A 19,552-nucleotide genomic window follows, 5' to 3' on the forward strand; every position below is an offset into this window, starting at 1 on the left:
AGGGTGCCACCCCTGCCTGGCAGGCTGCCTCCCACCAGGCATGGCAGGACAGATGTGAACCACGTGTGCCTTTTGTCTCAGGACCCTTCCTGCAAGCTCCAGTACCGAAGGGAGAGAAAACCATCAGCCAAGAGCAGCCATGGAGTCCCCAGTGGCCTCCAGCCCCACTCTCAATCTCTCTGTCTCTGCTCCATCCACTAGGGCAAGACTTAGTGTAGGGGAGGGCTTGTTTTTTAATTAGAAAATATTCATCAATATTTAAAAATAAAATAATAAAAAAAGTGTCAACCAGCTGGGGCCACGAAAGCTGGGGCGTTTTTGGCTTCTGACCAAGCACTTTGATAGAAAGGCTTTTTGGAAAATGCTGTAGAAAACATTTAATTTCTCCCAAGGCCTGCATATGGGGCTCATCACTTGCGCATATTGCACTGGAATATTCATGTGTGCTGGCCTCCTGCTACAGGATGATGAGGGTTCACCCGTGCAGCATGCAAAAGGGGCTCCTTTCCTTCCATTCTGTTTTTGTTTCTTTGTTTTGGTTGTTTTTTTTTTTTGTGTGTGCGCGTTTCTTTTCCTTTGGAAGAGAAAAGCACAGTATTTCACTTCAATCCCTGAATATTTGTCAATGGCAGAACAAAGAAAAAACTGAGCCAGAGTCAGGTCTGCTCACACTCATCAGCTCGCTGCGCACACCACAGGGTAGAGACACAGACGAGCGGCAAATGCAGGGAAACAGATTTCTGCCCCTGGTTTTGCTGCTTTCCGGTTGCTTGAGCCCGTTCTGACACTGCCTGGATGGAGAGTGAGAGTCTGACTTCTACTTCCCTGGCACAGCAAGAAGTTCCAATTCACACCCCAGCTCCCCACTCCGGGAACGTGGAGCTGGCTCATCCTGGACTTGCTGCTGGGTATATCTGTTAGCTAATGCTTTCTGCAAAACTCAGGAAGACAAAAAATACTCACTGTGGCCACAGAGTAGAGCCTGAACCAGCAAGGGGATGACTGCCATGGCTTGTTTGGTGCCTCATCTCCCCCCAGTGCTGCTGGCTCCCTTTCTCTGGCTCTGGCTGCACCCCTCATTCCTATCAATCCGCTCCCTACAGCTCCAGCACCTCCCAGCACAGGGTGTACCAGCCTTGCTGGGGCAATTCTGACTGGCCCCAAAAAAACCTTCTTCCTGGCAGAAAAAATTCAGAGCACTAATTAGAAGAAACCCTGGGCAAGGAGAGGGGCTAGGAAAAGAAACCATCTGATGCCACTATCTCTGTGGAAGCGAAGTCAAAGACAGCTCAGGAAAAGGGCACGGCTCCTGCTGGGGTTGCAGAGGAGCCTCTGAGCACAGCAGCACCTTTGTGCAGACTCAAACTGTTGTTCTTAGAGACACTTGTGAAAAGTATTAATAGAAAAGGATCTACTGAATCTTCAAAACAGGAATCATGCCTAAGTAAGTGTGCACACAGACTTTATTAATTCTCATATTTTTTGGCAAGCTTTCCCAATGGGAAAGGGGAAATTTGATGCCAAGTGTATGCCTAGGCAGGGTCTGTAAGATTCACTATGGAAAAACAATTAAATGCAAAAAAAAAAAAAAAAAAGTCTTTAAACCACATCTGGAGCACTGGTGCCCAGTTTTGGGGTCTGGTACAAGATTGGCAATGCTGACCTCCAACAAGTCCAGGAAGGGTGATGATGAGGCTGAGGCACATGGGGATGATGAAGACAGGTTGAGAAAACAGGGCTTGCACAGCCTGTAAAAATGATGGTTTTGAAAAGACTGAACAGCAACCTACCTAGAGATTACTGAGATGATGGAGACAGGCTGTTTCCCCTGTGGTGGGAAGATGAGAGACAAATGGGCATGAGCTGCAAGAGCTGCAACAGGAGAGGTTCAGGCTTGCTATAAGGAAGGCAGTCTCATGACAGTCACCTGCTGGAAGATGCACTCAGACAGGTTGTAGGACCTAAGGCTGGAAGTTTTCAAAACCCAAATAGGCAAAGTAAACTAGTCCACACTCAGTATTCACCCTGCCTGGGTCAGGATTCCGGACTAGAGCTTTCCCAGGCCATTTCTTACCTGGTTGGACAGATGAGCATGCCATTGCCAATTAAAATTAAATATAATGAGGTCCTTCACAAATTCTGAGGGGGATGGACCTGCTCAGTGCTTGTTTCAAATAATGGAAAGCAAAATCTGGGTGAACACATCTGACGAGCTCTCTGCCTGGAGTGGGACGTAGATCATGGAGACAAACAGAGACCATGGGACTTCAGTGTGTCAGGGCCAGATCCCGTGCTCAGCTCAACCCCATTGATGAAGTGGAGACCAAGGAGATGGCTGTCTGTCCCTTTTCCAAACTTCCTTCTGCGGGGACCGCCTTGCATGACACCAGCAAGTGATTAACGAGCGGCCAAGCCCGTCAGCACGCAGCCTGCGTGCATGGGCGCTTTGCATGTGTGCGCAGCGCTCCCCGGGACTTGGCGGGGAGGGCAGCTGGGGAGAAGAGCGCTGACAAGCAGATGATTAATTGAAATGCAAGCGGGAGGAAAAGCAATGTCCGCTAAAACTATCAGGCGTCGCGAGCATGGGAAAGGAACTCTGAGACGCCGTCTCCATCTCTGCTCCGCACGCATGGCGCCTCCCAGATCCAAGCTGCTTGCCAGTCCTTTTCCTGGCTTCTATTTTTGCAGGTGCAATTTCGTATTTGAAAATAACCATGCTGCACACGCACATAGATATATATACATATATTTTTCCTCGCCATCCCCCCGGTTCATTGCACACAGAAACAGCAGTGATGGGAGAGCAAACCTCCCAGTCTGCAGCACACGGCAGCAATTAGACATCCAAGTGCTCGTTACCCCACGCCTTGGGGTGAAGGCACCCAAAGCCTGGGCTCTCTGCGCCGTCCGCGCCTTCCAGGAGGCGCAAGCTCAAAAACACATACATAAAGTTACCAGTCCACACTAAAACAATAATAATATTAAAAAAAAAAAAAAAAGAATTAAATAAAAGAGTCTGAAAGCTCATGTCTGGCTCAGCTCCGACCTGTTGCTCAGAGTCCATAAATTATATCCCAGTGTTGGAGCTGGCATGATTGCGCTATCGGCAAAAAGGGTGAGAAAGCTTCTGTTCCTCATCTGACACAAGAAGGCTCAGCTTGGGTCACCAAATAAATAGAGTGGAGACGTAATGTACATACTGTTCCCCTGAACCATGGCTGGGAAAAGCATAGAGGGGGAAAGCAACAGGAAAGGGATGTCCTAGGGGGAAGTTTGAAGGGGCAGTGAAGGGATTTTGTTATGGCCAAGGTCAAGGACAGCACCCTAAAAATATCCTGCCTCCAGCTCCTTCTCTGAGGAGGAGGACCAAAGAGAAGACAAAAGGGTCTTTCTGTAGGAAGGACAGGAGCCTGAGCTTCAAAGTTTTGGGTTGAAAAATCAGGGATGTGAACTTGCTGATGGTTTCTTGATATAACCATAGTACAGATGACTAACACCAGATCCTTATCTGAGTGAACACCGAGCAAGTGAGACTCTACCTAGAACATGAGCCGAATATGGGGGAACCTGATGGAGCATGCTTATTAATAGGTTTTGCTTGGCAAGCTGATCCCCAGCCAAGACAACTGGCTCAAGAAATTAACTTTGTGAGTTGTTCAGCACTTTGCTGCTCAGGTAATGAGTGGACCTGTAGGCGATTGCATTGTAGGACTCCACAAACTGCTTGTACCATTGACATGGTTTAACAGACTGGTGTTTATGAGACAGAGCAGTATTTAAAAGACACATTTCTCTCAGAGCTGCACATAAAATTTGATAGCTAAATAGCTGTAAATGCTACTGAAGTCTGACAACTCAAAGAAGAATCAAGGGTCTGTCATGCAGAGTATCCGCCAATACACCCGGCCCCGCAGAGCCAGTGAGACTTCCAGTCTCATAAAACCTTTTTTATATTGGAAGTGAGAATTTGTGCAGCGCATATGAACTCTCTTTTATTGGGCTGGTGTGATGCTGAGAAAATGCAGTTAAAGTTGTACAAGTTCTCCTTGGAGCGCTATCAGGGCGCCTATAAATCAAAAGCTTTATCCTGGAATGAGTTTACTAAATAAACCTTCTTTAATTTGGGCTCGTGCTGAGCAGCAGGACCACAGCAGGAGTGGGTGCCTCCTCTTGTCAGTGCCCATTTACACTGGTGGGGTGGGGAAAGCCCTGAGTGAGAGGTCTCTGGCTCATCTCCCCACTCTTGGAGCCAAGAGCATCCCAACTACAGAACATCCTCCAGAGCCTGGCACCGTTCTCCTCACTCCTCTCATGGAAGTTCGACCCTCCCAAAACACTCGTGACCCCCCACAGTGCTCCCTGCTCACAGTCCCAGCCCAGCTGCTGCCCTGAAGCCAGTCCAGATCTCCATGCCTACGCAGCTGATTCAGAGAACTCCTGGGAGCATCCTGGACTGGAAGGACCACAGACCCACCTTCAGCACCCAGTGGAAATGGAGAATTTCCGAACCTTCACAAAGGCCTGGAGTGCTTTGGTTGGGGAGGAAGATTTGGGCCAGCTCCCTAACTCCCCAAAGACTCCTACAGCTGCATTAATTATTTCATCTTAGTCTGGCTTCCTCATTAGGCTAACCTAGACGGCCCGTGGCTGAGTGACAGCGAGCCAGTCTGCAAGAGCCCAAGCCAGCAGTGCTGGAAACTATGGGCTTGATGTGATTTACGTGGACTAATATTACACATATCTCAAACATGCAATCTTTAGAGGACCTGAGGCTGCTGTCTGGGTGGAGGAAAGCCCACGCTCAGCCGGCAGCACAGCATCTGGATCAAGCCTGGGTATCAGCCTCTCACCCCACACCTAGCCAGCAGGGTAAAGCCTGACGGTGGGAGCAATTCCCTCATGGATGCCCTGAAGGCACAGGGAGAGGAAAGCCCCAGCACTGCTGCCAGCGGACCTGAGTGTGACACAAAACATCTGTATCAAAGCAAAGGCCAGGAAGCACAGCTCCTCCAGCACTGGCCATTTCACCCCACTGATGTGGCTGTGAATTCAGCTAATTTTGGCACTGGGCTCCCCTTGGGATATCTGTCTTATGTGGGCTGTAAGAAAGATGCTTTGGGGCATTACACAGATCCCCTTTTTCCAATACTGCCAAATCTGAGGCTTGTGTGTGAATCCACTGTATTTGGCTGTCTCTGCAAACAACTGTATAGAAATACAAGAATTCGGCCCTTTTGAATCCTCCAGGGAAAATTCAAAGCAATGAAGAAATATGAGTTGTTTTTCAATGAACCTATTGAAAAAAGAAAAAAACCCCACCACCCTGAAAAAACCCACATTACTTTTCAGCCCAGTTTTGCCAGCAGTACAGGTCTTTTTCCCACAGTCCAAGGAATCAACACATTTTCAAATCACTCCTTCTTATGGTATTGAATATCAGAAAAAGATTGCCTTTCATTCGGCAGCTGTTTTGGGACACCGAGAGTAAAGGCAAGCAGTCTAAACTTAGCAAAACATGAAGAAAGAGTTTGGTGCATTTACAAACTAGGCACAGAGACTGGCACAGGAAAGGAGGGGGCTGCAAGGGGTGCATGAGGAATGTTTCAGGGTTACAACATTCTTCCACAGCCCAAATTTCTCATGGTAGCATCTCAACACCACTCCACTCCTACAGCTCCTTGGAAAAATATAGGGACACGTCCTCATTTCCCCAGGAAAATCAGCAGTTACCTCCTGATTTCCAGACCTCCAGCCTTTCTGAGACGTGAATGGTCTGGCATGTCTGCTCTGCCAGTAGGGAGTGGGCAGCTCCAAAAATAAACCAAGCAGCTCAGTGTATTGAGAGGAAACCCAAGAGGGAATAGCAATAGGGGATTGAGGATTTGCTGAAATAAGTTTGCCCTGAAGCACTGGAAGGAGACAAGCCTCAGTTTCCTACAGGCTTGTGCTATTTAATGCCCCCCACGCCCCCAGCAATAGCTCCAACCTCCTCCTGCAAATTCAGTGTTCTCTGTCTCATCCATACGGATGGGACCAAAGCCTCAGAGTTTTCCTGAAATAAGGGCATGGGTCTGGGCACTGACTCCAGTGGCTTTCTCTGTCTATCAAGCACAGGTGCTATCAGCCAGCAGGACAGTGAGCCTTCACTGCAGCAGGGTGAAAGTCCAGCAGTCACAAGAGGGAACCTAGGGGAGGAGAGATGAGGAAGCCAAATTTGGCAGATACCAGCACTCAAGTTGGGCCATGCAGCACATCAGCCCTGGTTGGACATGTCCAAAAATACTCTCAGGCAAGGGATCAGAGCCAGGCACCCTGTCCCCATCCTAGGTGACCCCTGGTTCCCACCTGGCCCCCAGGGAGCCACAGAAAAGTTTTTGTGCCCCAGGTAAGCAGAGAGCCATGACCGCCAGGCTTCTAACAAAGACAAACTGCCTCTCCTTCCTCCCAGATTGCAAGCAGATGTGTGCTTAAATTACCTGCTGCTGACTGCGACGCTTAGCAAAGTGCTGTGGTCTAGGAGCAGAATGAAGAAAAAATGTGTGAATTGAGGGAAGGGAGGATTAGCAAGAATTCAGCTGGCTCTGGAAGGGCAAAGTGTCGTCATTGCAGGAAACAAATGTCACTTCCACTGCAAAACAAGCATTCGTGGCACGAGGGAAACCCTCATGTTGCAGGAGTCAGTGACAAAATTAAGAAAGTTGGGGGAAAGACTGCAGGGCTGCATCTGCGCTTCCCAAAGGGAATTTCTCCCAGCCCACAGAATGCTAAAGTAACAGCCCTGCCTGTGTCGCATGGCTGTGGCTTCCTCTTCCAAAGAAACTTTTGAGGCCTGTGTTCTCAGCTGCCTGGGTACACCCTGGCTCCAGACAGCTTGACATGCATCCTGCTGCTCCTCTGCTGGGCTGCAGGTCCTCATCCTGTTTTGTGAATCTCTCCAGTGATGCCACGGGAGTGCCCATGGAGCTCCTGTGCACAGGAGGACAAAGACACCTGGGGCCCATCCTGGAGGGGCTAAGGACAATGCTAACAGAGAAAAGGCCTGGAGATGTACCCCCATCCTGCTGGTCCTCTGTGATGCAGAAGGAAAATGGGCTCTGCACCAGCTCTGCCCCTACTCAGAGCCTGCTTGCGCTTATATCAGTGACAGCTACACCTTCATGGGAGGCTGCCCAAAGCCTGCAATTTCAGGGCACATCTTTGCACCAAAAGCAAGACTCCAAGCAATGCCTCCTCAGAGAACTGGGATGTGAGTGTAGGCCAGGAGAGCCCTGACACTGTGCTGCTCTGGTGGGCAGCAGATTACTGCACAGATCCACAGCCTTTAGAAGAGCATCCAAGGAGATGCCCCATCTCCCAGAAGCATTCTGCACGACAAGACAGCATTCTGCAAACTGAGCCATAGAAATCAAGCCCAACCTGCTCCCCTTCCCCCTCACTGCTCCTGGCTTGCTCTCTGCCGAGCCCTTGTGGGTCACACGTGGCGTCCCACTTCCCGGCACAGCTCCACCGGCTGGAGCAAAGAGCAGAGTCAGACCCAAATTGCAGATTAGTGCGTTGGGTTCATGCACGGGAAACAAAAGATCGGAAATCTCTGAAGTGCACAGCTGGAATCCACACCTCGACCATGTTTTTGTGAGATATCACGTACATTTTTAAAAGCTATCTAGAGAGGGTTCTGCTTTAAAACAGCCTGGCGGCTGCTGCAATGACACCACCTCCTGTCACACTGACCAGGGCCTTCAACGGTTCCCTGTCCCCCACAGGCCATGCTCATCTGTAGCCTTTAGCCTTAGGTTATGAAATTACTCAAAGAAAGGATTAAATGTCCTCCTCTGCATTTGTTCAACACCAGCTGTGGAGGGAGGGTGGGAAAGGAAGGACATGTGACCCAGAAAAATCACTACGGGATACTACCTGCCAACACCCTGAAACAGTGCTCCCCAGAAATCCTGGGGTTCCTCTCTCCATCATATGTACAGCCTCACAGGTCCCTGCTAGGGGAATGCCCACGAGCAGCCACAAGATACTCATATGGCACCATGAGGAATGTGGACTGTGGGAATTCTGATATCCCTCTCACACCACAAATGTGGTTTCCTCTCCTTTCAAAGCTCCCGCAACAGCAACCATATAATGGCATGCTAAACTATGAGATCTTTGCCTTTTTCCATGTACCAGGCTTCCAGGCTAAAAGTGATTCAAGGTAGGATCAAATATCCTTGTAACATGCTTAGGTTCTCTGCTCCTCTGTACCACTGATCTCCAAGAAGTCCTCCAACATGCTGCAGGAGTCTAAGCAGGGATTTAATTCCCCTTACGGCTTTGTTTCTTCCTTGTTGCCCATCTCTCACATTGTCTGAGTTCCAAGCTGACCCCTCAGCTTAGCTCTTCATGATATTTGCTTCACATTGATTCAGAACCTCTCATGTGTGAGCACTTTCTGCCTGCACCACCAGCCAGAAATGGGAGCCCTGCCTATGCCCACTCCATTCCAGGCCTCCTCTGCCCCAAAGCATCCTCCATGATACGCATTCCTTCCAGGAAAACATACTTTGCTCCATTCAAGCTGACTGCAGTAAAGTAGCAGCTCCTCAATCCTCCCTGCCCCTTTCTTTGGTCAAGGAGGATTGGTGCAAGACATAACATTTCCAATTAAAATAATTAGTTTTAAAAGCCCGGCATTAAATTAAATTCCAACATGGTGACATGCTGCAGCCAGCCTCCCCAGGAAGGGAATGTCTTGGGACCCTCTCCAGTGATTGTTCCTTAGGGACTGTAGAGAAGGTGCAGCATGGTGATGCCAGGATTCAGCTCTGACAGTGCTCTGTGCACTCACTGTCACAAAGCATGGAGCCAGTACACCACTCTCCATTTGGAAATACCCTTTCCCATCCCATAAATAACATAATAATAAATAACAACAACATAATAGCCCATGAATAACAGAGCAGCAGACCCCAGCAGTGCAGCCACAGGCTCACCCCAACACAGGGAAGAGCCAAGCCAAGCCAACCTGGGACAGAATAACTTTGAGTGAAACCCCCTTCCAGCAAACACAGGGTCATGGATGAGATGCTGAAAGAATGTGAGTCATCAAAGGAAGGCGCCTGCTTTTTCCAGCATATGTGTGGAGTTACTCTCACCTGAAATCAGTTTTTGGACAGCTAGTGAGCACATGCTGTTTCAAGTTGAATATGCCTCAGTCGCTGTCCCAGGCAGGGAGTCATCTCAGAGTTTATTAATGGGGAAATCCACTGCACCGACATGCTTGAAGCGTTGGGGTGAGAGCAGTAAGGAAGGAGAATCAGCAACACCTGCTCTGCTCCTCCCTAGGGAAATGATCAAAAGAAGGGCAAGATCATCGCCCAGAGCCAGGGATGCCCAGCATTCTCCGGACGCTCTGAGCACAGGCTGCTCTCCCTCCCACACCTAGATGGGAAACCCATTAAACACTGCAAGCAATGAAGCCTCCACTGCTCCTCCCTGGAGGCATTTTCATGGTCAACTTGAGGAAATTGTTCCTGATATCCAGCCTAAATTTCCCTTTGTTGATTTTCAGCTGAGCAGCGGAAAGGTGGGAGCTTTAATGAGACAAGCGGGGCCGCTGGAGGGGAAGGAGCCGTCAGTTTGAGCAAGGCAATGCACAGAGCTGTGGTTTAAGTGAAACAGCTATTGCAAAAAGCCCAGAATCCTACAAACTTGGGATGGAAAATGTCTATTAACTTTCCCAGTGGACTAACATGAGATTGTTCCCCCATTTTCTAATGCTTCTCCCAGTCCAGCTATTTGATTGGGACCAGAGCTTTGCAAAAATATGAAGGGCTCATTCATTTTATTTTTTTTAAAAAGAAATTGCTATATGTGGAATAAAACATTGGACTTTATGGCCAGATTTTCCTGTTTTGTCCAAGGGCAAAGCTGTGCTGTTTTGCCTCCTCACACAACTTCTTCTTCCCTGCAAACCATCACCCCTCTCCACCCCGAAATCTGCAAGTGTATGAGTCAGAGGACTTAATGTCCACAGCAGAAAGTCACTACCAAATTGTGTTTGAAGAGAAGAGCTTTCTGGGGAAAGAAATGCAACAGAAAACTGCAGGCAACTGCTTTCTGGTACATGATTGCTCCTCAGCAAGGCACCTCATGCACTTCCTTCCAGGAACCCAGCATGATGTTGTACAGCAAACAAGCACTGGGAGAAGTTCACTGGATGTGAATGAACATGACCAATGCCACCCCGTACTATTTTTTCTACCTCTAACTGAGGAAAAGGATTTTCATCAGCCTGTAAGACACTGCAATGCTCACATGAGCCTGCCTGGGGCATACACATGTGTGAGCTCAGGGTACGTAAAGGAATTGTGCAGCTAAGTGGGTTTGGTATGACATCTGTTGCTTCCAGCAACTGGGACATCAGGACCTAAAAATCTAGCTTGCGAGATGTGATTCAGCAAGCAAAGGAACAATGGTTGGGTCCAGGAGCACCAGGCCCCTCTGCCTTACACCCCTAGAAAGCATCAGGACTGTATCATTGACTGAAAATCATGAATCCCAAAAATTGGCTGGCTGCTCTCTGGGGGAAACAAAGCTCCCAGACTGATGCACCACTGCAACCAGATCCCTTTCAGTGGGCAGGGGTTTACCCAGTATAGCCACAGACCCCCACAGGATGATGGAAATAAAGAATGGGCTGAGCTAACATACCCCAAAAGATGTTTGCCTTAATTGCACATTTTTCACCTAAATGTCAGATAGCTGCATGGCAATAGAAAGACTCTTTCCCACCCTGTTGTTATGGGCTTGTAGAGGCAAAGTGGCTGCATGATCCCTGAAAACATCAGGCTCTCTCTTCCTGAGGACCTGCCACCAGCAGGGTTTTACCAGCAGAAAGGAGAGCTGTGATCTTGGTGGTGCAAACTGGGGGGGTTTAGATGGGCAGGAGCCCTCACACCCCACTGGGCCAGAGCAGACCACCGCCTTCCCAAAATCAGCACCTAACTTGCCTTGCAGAAAAGGGCAGAGGGATGGCACTGCCCCACGCTCTCCCCCACATCAACACCAGGTTTTGGAAGCTATCAGGGAACACATTAAACCTGAGCAGACAGCCCCAAGGGTTCCCCGCCACAGCCCTTCCAGTGCCCTTTGGTGTCTGTGGAATGCCCTTGCAGGATAAGGGCTCAGAACACTCGGTGTAAAAACTTCGGTAAGAGAGATCCACAAAACATTAAGAGAAATCCTACCTCACTCCCTCTGTTTTTAGCAGCAGGACAAACCTGAGTGCAGGGCAATGAAATAGAGGGGTTTTTTTCCCCCCCATGTACTTCCTAAGCATCAGGTAAGAGAGCATATTGCATGGAACATGGCGAGACTGGGATGTGGCAGGACACCAACTATGTTTTATGTGCTGCAAAGCCACCTCCTCTGTGGCAGCTGAGATTTCAAAGCATACACTCTGACCTTGGTAATACATTTTACATACTGAGTCACTGCTGACACGGGACATAAAAGGGGAGAAGGGCTGGGACTTCAAAGATTTTAATGCATGGCTGAATTTGCTAAGAACTAGGACAGCCCCAGCTGCCAGCCTGGCCCTCCAGCCCTCTGCCACTCTTTATTTTGGGCACAAGGCAATGAGATTGAAATGATCTGAGGGGATGTAAAACACTGGTACACCATTCTAGGAAAGAGGAGGATGAGGATTCAAGAGGGTAAGACACACACTCTGCTTTGTGGGTAGCCCTAAAGGTGCTGAGTGGGTGACTCCCCATTTTTTATCAGCCATTTCCAAGGGAGGATGGCTTGAACAGGACAGCTCTTCTTTTTCCTCTTACAGAAAGAATCAGGTAGGTTCATGTGCTTTGCCTGTGAAAGCAAACATCCCAAAAATGAGGGGAGAGGAGAGAGAAGCCTCAGCAGAGCACTTTTTCACTGGAGGGAGCAAAGATAGATGGGCATATGAATATGAAAAGAGAGGAATCCTTCTCACATGACATCCTACCCCATCTGGTCCCTTCAGGCTGACCCTCAGCCTGAAGGTTAACCACCCTGAGACATTTTAGCAGATACATAATTTGATTCCTCAACTCTCTCCATTCTCCCAGGAAGGGAATGGCAGTTTCCTATAGCCCTGATTTGCTAAATAAAACACTCCTTGATGGCTCCTCACAATAACGTTTGCACAGAAAATTGACATTCTTCCTCCTCCCATCAGCCCTGACACTGTTTGTTTGTGAGTTAATAACTTGAACACTCGGCTGGGCTATTGATCCCTTCTCAGAACGATCATTCTTTAGTTCAAAATACACAAAAACATAAAGGAATGAGACTGCAATGGCAAAATGAACCCGGTGCTTGTATGTGGCCCCATGGCACTGGCATTGCGGGGGACTCAGGTCCTTCCTAGCTGCTCATGATACGTTTTGCAGACAGAACCATACAAAGCTGGATTTATTTCACTCCATTGTCAAGGAAGAGATGTTGCAGCTTGCAGGTAGAAAGTAAGTTTTCATCACCCAAAATCGTCATTTAGCTTTAAATATTCATCACCCAAAAGAGGCTTCATAGAAGAGAGATGGTGCAGGTAGATGTCCGTGCTAGAGATGTTCAGCAGCAGCTGTGTGTGGGTACCATCATCTCCTGTTACAGGAAAGGCAGTGAAAAAAAGCACTTCAGAGCCCCAGCTTTCCAGCTTTAGGAGAGAGGGTCAGAGCAGCAGATCCGTACCTCCATCCAGGGCATGGTGCTCTTGGGGCTTTTGATGTGTTAGACAGGACCTGGCATTCCAAAGGCAGAGCAAAGCCCCACGTTTCATCCAGCACTCCTTCAGAGCAGATCCCTCTCCACCACCCACTCTAACAAAATCTGATTAAAGGAGACATTAATGTCACTGCAATGCTCTCATCCTCCTTAACCACTCCTGTACCCAGCAGGGCACTGCACCACCTCTTCCAGGGTCATCCTCCCCAGTTGTGTTTTCCTTTGCAATCTGTTTGCATACCTCTGGCTAATTGTTCTTCAGACTGCTCTTTTCATGGCAGATTTTCATGGCAAACAATCAATTTTTCCCCAGTTGCATTTTTTTTTTCCCTTCAAAGCCTTTGATGTCTGGGAAAATAACAGGCAACCTCAACACACGGCTGAGCATCAGGCGAGGGCTGGGAAGCACTGAGCGGAAATGCATTTAGTTGTCTGGGTCAGAAACCATTTCCTTTGTTAAATGATTATTATTGTTCCAAGAGGATTTCAGTGGGAATTGAGGGTGCTTAGATAGATGGATTCACAGGTTTGCTGAGCTTCTATAAGGGTCTCTATATCCTCCACCATAATTCTACACCATAACTTCCAACACCAATAACTCTTCTATGACTCCCAACAGATATTCCTGTGCCTTCCAAAGCAATAACTTCTCAATGAACTCCAGACCTGCCAAATCGACTGTTTTCCCCCCATAGACTCCTGCTTTTTGGCCCTTCTCACCGCCCCCCTGGGAATCTTGACCCATTTACCTCTCCTTCTTGTTCCAAGCCCAGCGCAAGGGGAGATGAGATCAGAAAGCGATCTGCCTCAGACCTCAACAAATAGCTCTGGCACTAAAAGCTTTCAGTCATCTCCCATTTTCCTGACTGCTCTCAGCAGCCGAGGATCCAGATCTGGACCTGCTTGCACTTTTGAACAAACCTTCCCTCGTCACACAAAGCTGCCCTTTCTCACAATACTAATTTCTTCCCACTCATACCTGAAAATTGCTACGAGTGTTACAGGTCTCCCCTGGAAAAATTACTTAGGTTACACTGGGGCTGAAGAATAAACACTCAAATAAGAAATAAATTGTGATGCATTTCTTGGGTCACCACACTTCCCAGTTCACCCATAAGAGAATCCTGCCAGGCAACTGACACTGAGCTGTTACCTCTCCACACACTTGATCTTAACGATGTGTTAATTAAGCTGAGGTTAGAGCTGCTTGTTACCTTATTAGTTTTGGTCCTATCACAGTAATGCTCAGTGTTCTCAATCGGGAGCAGACTCTTCCCCCCACCTCCTCCTTTTAAGTAACAAATTCTTTTAAGATCCAGTAAAAATAAATGCACACAAGCAGGCTCTGCTCTTTTCCAGGGGATTTTGCTCTGCAAGGGAAGAAAGGTTTCAACAGTGTGCTTCAATCAAAAATGAACATATGCAAGAAGGGAGGAATGACATGCATCCAAAGTTGCCCTTTTTTTTGTTGAAAGAGCATTTTTTTAAACAAAGAAAAACCCCAAAAGAATAATCTTACAGCACTAGGTGCTGTGAACAGTCAGTCCTTGCTGCATGGTGAATACTGAGCAAGCTACAAACTGCATAGAGGAGGACAGAGGAAGGATAAATGATTTGGGTCAACTTTTGGGCTCTCCGGTTGCTATTCCACTCAATGACAAATTGCTCCAAACTACTGGGCCCAAATGTGGCCATCCTCTCCTCAGGCCATCCCCACCCCATGAGCACACAGGAAGCAAGGAGTGCTTCTGTGTAAAACAACCAAGATTTAAAAGACAGCACTAAATTTGCTGAAGAGCATGTTAAAAGAACGTGCCCTGGTGTAGGTCTTCCCTATGCCAGGCTGCCTTCATGTGGGTGCAATGAGCTGCCAGGTCTCATCAGACCCATGATGATAGGCACTCCAGCTGGGGAGCAAGTATCAGAGGGGCAGCACCTCTGCAAAATGTTCTATTCTGAGATCAAACCGAGTTCAGGAGGGGGAGGCAGCTGGGGAATGCCACAGAGGAAATTTGGGCAGGTCTTCTTGACACCAGAAGGGATGCAGGTGCTCCTCCTCAGAGGGTGATGCTGCTGCCCTGGGAAACTGGAATAGCATTCCCCATTTCCACTCCCTGCCAGTCAGGGGGAAATGAGCCACATAAACCAAGAACCACAGAACTGGTAAGGTTGGAAAAGACCTCTTATCTCACTGAGTTCAACCATTAGGACCCCTCACGCAGGAGGACCCAACGCTTCCTAACACTGTGGGCACCTCTGACCCCGTGGCTGCCAGCTTCTTACAGGTGTCCTCAGATGTTGGTGTAGGAGTCCCACTGAGGACAGGCTTGTGTCACAGCCCCCAGCTGAACTCCAGTGCCCTGGATGATGTGGCTTTTTAAAAGATGCCATCACACTCACACAAACCGATTACTAGGAAGCAATTAAGCTGATGATGGACCTCAGGACCACCAAGGAAAAATGTAAAAAGGAGCCACCTGTTCCTACAAAGCCCAGTTTCTGCAAGGGATTTGCAACCCAACTTCATGTCATTTGTCAAACAGGAGTCAGGACTCCTCTTCCCTGGTTTTCAACCAAAATCGGTCTATGCCTTTTCTGGCTGCTTCTGAAAACAACTCGCAAATGGAAATTAAGAAATGAAACCTCTAGAAACTGTTAGTGTTTTCCCTGCCCTGCACTGAAATTGTCACTTCCCTTTGCATTCAGTGCTGCTATCCTCAGTGGGAAGGAGCTGATGCTGTCCCAGAATATAACCCTTGACATCAGAAAATTTCCAAAAAGGAAAAATAAACACCTCTTTTGGGGATAACCCATAGGAAAAAGATTTTGGAGAGGATCAGCGATGCTTTAATGGTTAACAGAGGAGAAATGACTCTGGGAACTGGGGTGAGAGAAGACCTTTCTGGGGAGCACGGTGTCTCCTAAAGCAGCAAGTCCCATCAGTGCTGGTGTTCCAAAGAGGTCTTGCAGCACAAAGCAATGCAGGCAGACACACAGCAACTTACTTGGAGGCCCTGGCATCCAGGCTTTTAGCAGGAAGGAGCTGCACAACTGCACTAATTATCTGCTGAACATCTGTCTCTCCCCTACTATCGCGGGGCCAGAGGAGTCCTCCTGCATAGCTGAGGATTAGCGCTGGAAGAGATTTTGTTGACTGTGTGATTTTACATAGGAGGGGGAGAGGAAAAAAATCCTCAAATTCTTTGGAAGGGGTGGGTGTTTCAGGAAGAATCTCTCAGATGAAGGAGGGGAATTTGTGCTCAAAATCAGAGACCTTGCTGGAGCAAGAAGCAGGGGCTTGCCTTGATGTGGGCTTGGGAATTTAGTCCCTTGCTCCAAACCGGGGGGAGCAGGAGCTTTGACCCTGTGGTCCCAAGACGGCAAGTTAATCCAGGGCATCTATTACAATCCAGAGAGTTTTCTTGTCATGGCACCCAGCCTGCTCTGCTGACAGCAGAGGTTAATCACCGAAGACCAAACTGTTGGTGGCTTTCCAGAGACTGTTTTTGCTTCCCAGGGACACCGGGGGATTCCCAAGTTCACCGGTGGCTCCAGAATGGAACAATAAAAGCAGTAAGACTTTCAGTTGTGGTGTGGTACCTAGGGGCGGTTGTGCATCTTTCTCGCTGTCTTGGCTGGGATGCAGTTCTCCCAAAATCCCTCTAGATCCAGGGAGAAAGGCAGCACCACAAAGGACCTTGGACAGGCTCCTGGCATAAATAACCCCCTAATAAACTGAAGAGCCTCCTTCTTGTAGAGGCAAGCAAGGGGATCAGGAACAGCAGGAAATGGGACTGGGTGGTGGGAATACACCCCTAATCTTCAGTCTGTAACCCACCAACTTTGAGAAGAAAAACCTTCCCAACAATGTATGACATCTACCATCCATATTAATGAGGTCTGTAGAAATCTGTGTGCAAAAAGCCTGACAGAAGCCTAAAAACCAAACCTGTGGAGAAGTGAAGCAAATTCCCTGCTGTTTAATTAGTACAAATGTCTTGTGAGCTGGGAATGTGTTCTTTGGGTTTTTTGGTTTTTTTTTCCTTTCAAGACCATCAGGGGCCAGAAACTTGCACAATAACACAAACAAAACATCCCTTAAAATCAACTGGTGCTTTTGGCCAAGCAGGAACAGTTGGGATTTCCAAATATGGCCCATGGGAACAACAGCCCAGGCATTCTTGGGAAGCATCTCGGAGCCTAAACTGTCTCCCAAGAATAAAATCCTTCAGTCCAGCCTGACAAAAGAGACATTGCATGACAGTCCCTGTCGTAGAATTAAGCAATCAAGCAAGCAAGCAATGCCCAGGAAAAGAGCAACGCACCAGGCACATCCTACCAGCAGAAGGGCTGGCCCGTGGTTGCCTCCCATCACACCTGGGTTATTGCATCCCTTCTATACCAACATGACAGCAAGTGGGGGTTTCCCTTTGGTTTCGGCTTTCTAATCCAAGTTTGGGGAACAGGACCCTTTCTTGGAGAGAATACAGGTATCCAGCATTTGTTTTGGACTTGGATGCTATATAAATCAATGGTTATTCTGCAGGGACGTGACAGAGCAAAAAATCAGACATAAAATTTGCTAGACGGCAAAAAATGAGCTAGAAATTGTTGCTGTCTCTCCTGGGTTAGGGAGGGAATCCTGTCTCAAAGGCTTGGGATTGCATGTGTGCCGCCAGCTTCATGTAATGACACTCCCTGGGGCAAAAAAGAGAAAGAAGACTATTTTAAATCACCCATGACTTATTGTCTTCCATCTCTTTTAACTGGTTCAAAGGACATGGCCACTGCCCATGCATGGATTCAAACACCAGGATGTGATTTTTGGAGCCCAGCTGTGCCACCCTGAGAGAAGGGCTGAGCACCCAGAGGCCCAGACATATTTGCAAACAGATTGGGCAAATGGCTGCATGTTTGTAAGTGTATTTTAAAAATCAGATCCTGTTGGCAGGCAACTCTCAGACAGCAAGCAGGGCCAAATCCCATGAATAAATTGCTTGGAGCGAGTAGTTTGACGCGCCATTATTCATAACTAATGCAGTCCTAGTAAACAGAAAATGGAGGCCAAATCTGCCTGTATAGACACCAATGACCTCATCTATTTTCATCCTACTTACAGAGTAAAACAGGAGCAGAAGAAAGTTACCACCATCCTCTAAAAGGAGAAATGGAAGCTTCAGAGGAACAATATTCCCAACAGCTCTGGAGTGCAGTGGGAGTGGGGAGAACAGGGACCCAAGCGAAATTCAGAGCAGAAATTTGGTCCCACCAATGCAAAGACAGAAATAAAGCCAACCAAGTCCTTCTCCCATCTCTGATCAGCTCTTGCTTAGGGTATGAAGAGCACAGCTTTCCTGAGACAAGAGGAAAGCCAGAACCAGTGGAGAGGGCACGGTGCCTGTAGGGCACCCCCTTCAAAATTGCTCCTCTTCCACTTCCCAACCAGCATTTCAAAGCAGGTCGTGTAGAGTCTTTTGGAAGCAGGCAAGTTGCAGTACAGTTTCCAACCTCTCCATAGTGAAGTTCTAAGCAAAACAAACAAAATAAACAGGGAAGAGAAAAGGGAGCAACAGGCTGCTCCTCCACTCAGCACAGCAATTGCAGACTGCTCAATGCAGCCACCGAACAGTTGGTTACAGCAAGCACAAGACACAACTCTCATGGTATTTTCTTCAGAAAGAAACATCAGAAGTCACTGCTGGGGCATACTGTACAAAAAAACCCCACCCATCCTGATTGCAGATGGGAAGGGACCTTCATGGAGCGCAGGTCTGCTAATGCTGACGCAGCCGCCAGAGCAGCAGCTGCTTCCAAGAAGCCGCAAGGCTACAAACCAGAGCACAGACGTGCTATTTCTGCCACATTTCCTATGTACTTTAGGAATTACATTTATTTCAATTTGGGCAACACGTAGGAAAATTGTGAACACGGCTGTGATCACTCTTCCCTTCTTTCCTTTCCTAAATAATGCAAATTTTAAAGGACTTGGCTTGCAAGCTGCTTTCACCCTGAAGAGGCCAGCTCAGCACCTCCTGAATTTACCTTAGGGAAAACTGGAGCCATTGACCTGAAGACTGCCACATTCATCTTGAGCACAAAGGGAAATACTTCTCTAAATGACAAAGAAAATTTATTATGCTGCCTACAAGTTACAGCCCATTAAAAAAATTGCCCTGATTTGAATCATTGACTTTTCAAAATAAATACTATTCTTTCATCAATAAGCTCAAAATACAAACTAACCACAAACCCTTTAGAAAAAAAAGATACATAAAAATTATATCTTTACACATTAATAACATTTATTGATCTAACTGCAATAATACTTTACCATATCACACATCAATAATACTCTACACTTTTTTTATATTAAACTATGCTACTCCCATGAAACCAAAGTCCTAAGCATTCCCCTAAAAAGGCCATTGCAATTTCAATGCACAATGGTTACATTTCAAAGTATTAACACTAAGAGCATATTTGGTTATGCAGACTGGCATTAGCCATTCATAAAATGAATGAGGCAGGGATTTCGGCATGTCAGAAAATAGAAACACTTTTACTAGCAACAAAACCATGGGAGTTTTCTCTGTCTCCTCTTGCTATCACCTTCTTCATGTCTCACACCCTGAATTTATTAAGCAGCCAAAGTAGCTTGGACTGAGCTTGGCACTGCCAGCTTTCTGTGCCTCGTGGTTTTGGACGAGGTTTAGCATGCTACAATCTGTTTATTAATGCTTTGAAGAGGGGCTGAGCAACAAGGAGGAAAAACTGGAAGATGATAATACTGTTTAGGCTA

General features: G+C 47.6%; 1 protein-coding gene across 7 annotated transcripts in view; it reads right to left on the bottom strand.

Annotated features, from left to right (window-relative positions):
• Positions 1-19,552, bottom strand: part of CNTFR (ciliary neurotrophic factor receptor) — a 202,549-nt gene that overhangs the window by 96,064 nt on the left and 86,933 nt on the right. The gene's annotated exons all lie outside the window — the stretch shown is intronic.

This window comes from Poecile atricapillus, chromosome Z, assembly GCF_030490865.1.
Source record: "Poecile atricapillus isolate bPoeAtr1 chromosome Z, bPoeAtr1.hap1, whole genome shotgun sequence".
NCBI classification, from domain to species: domain Eukaryota; kingdom Metazoa; phylum Chordata; class Aves; order Passeriformes; family Paridae; genus Poecile; species Poecile atricapillus.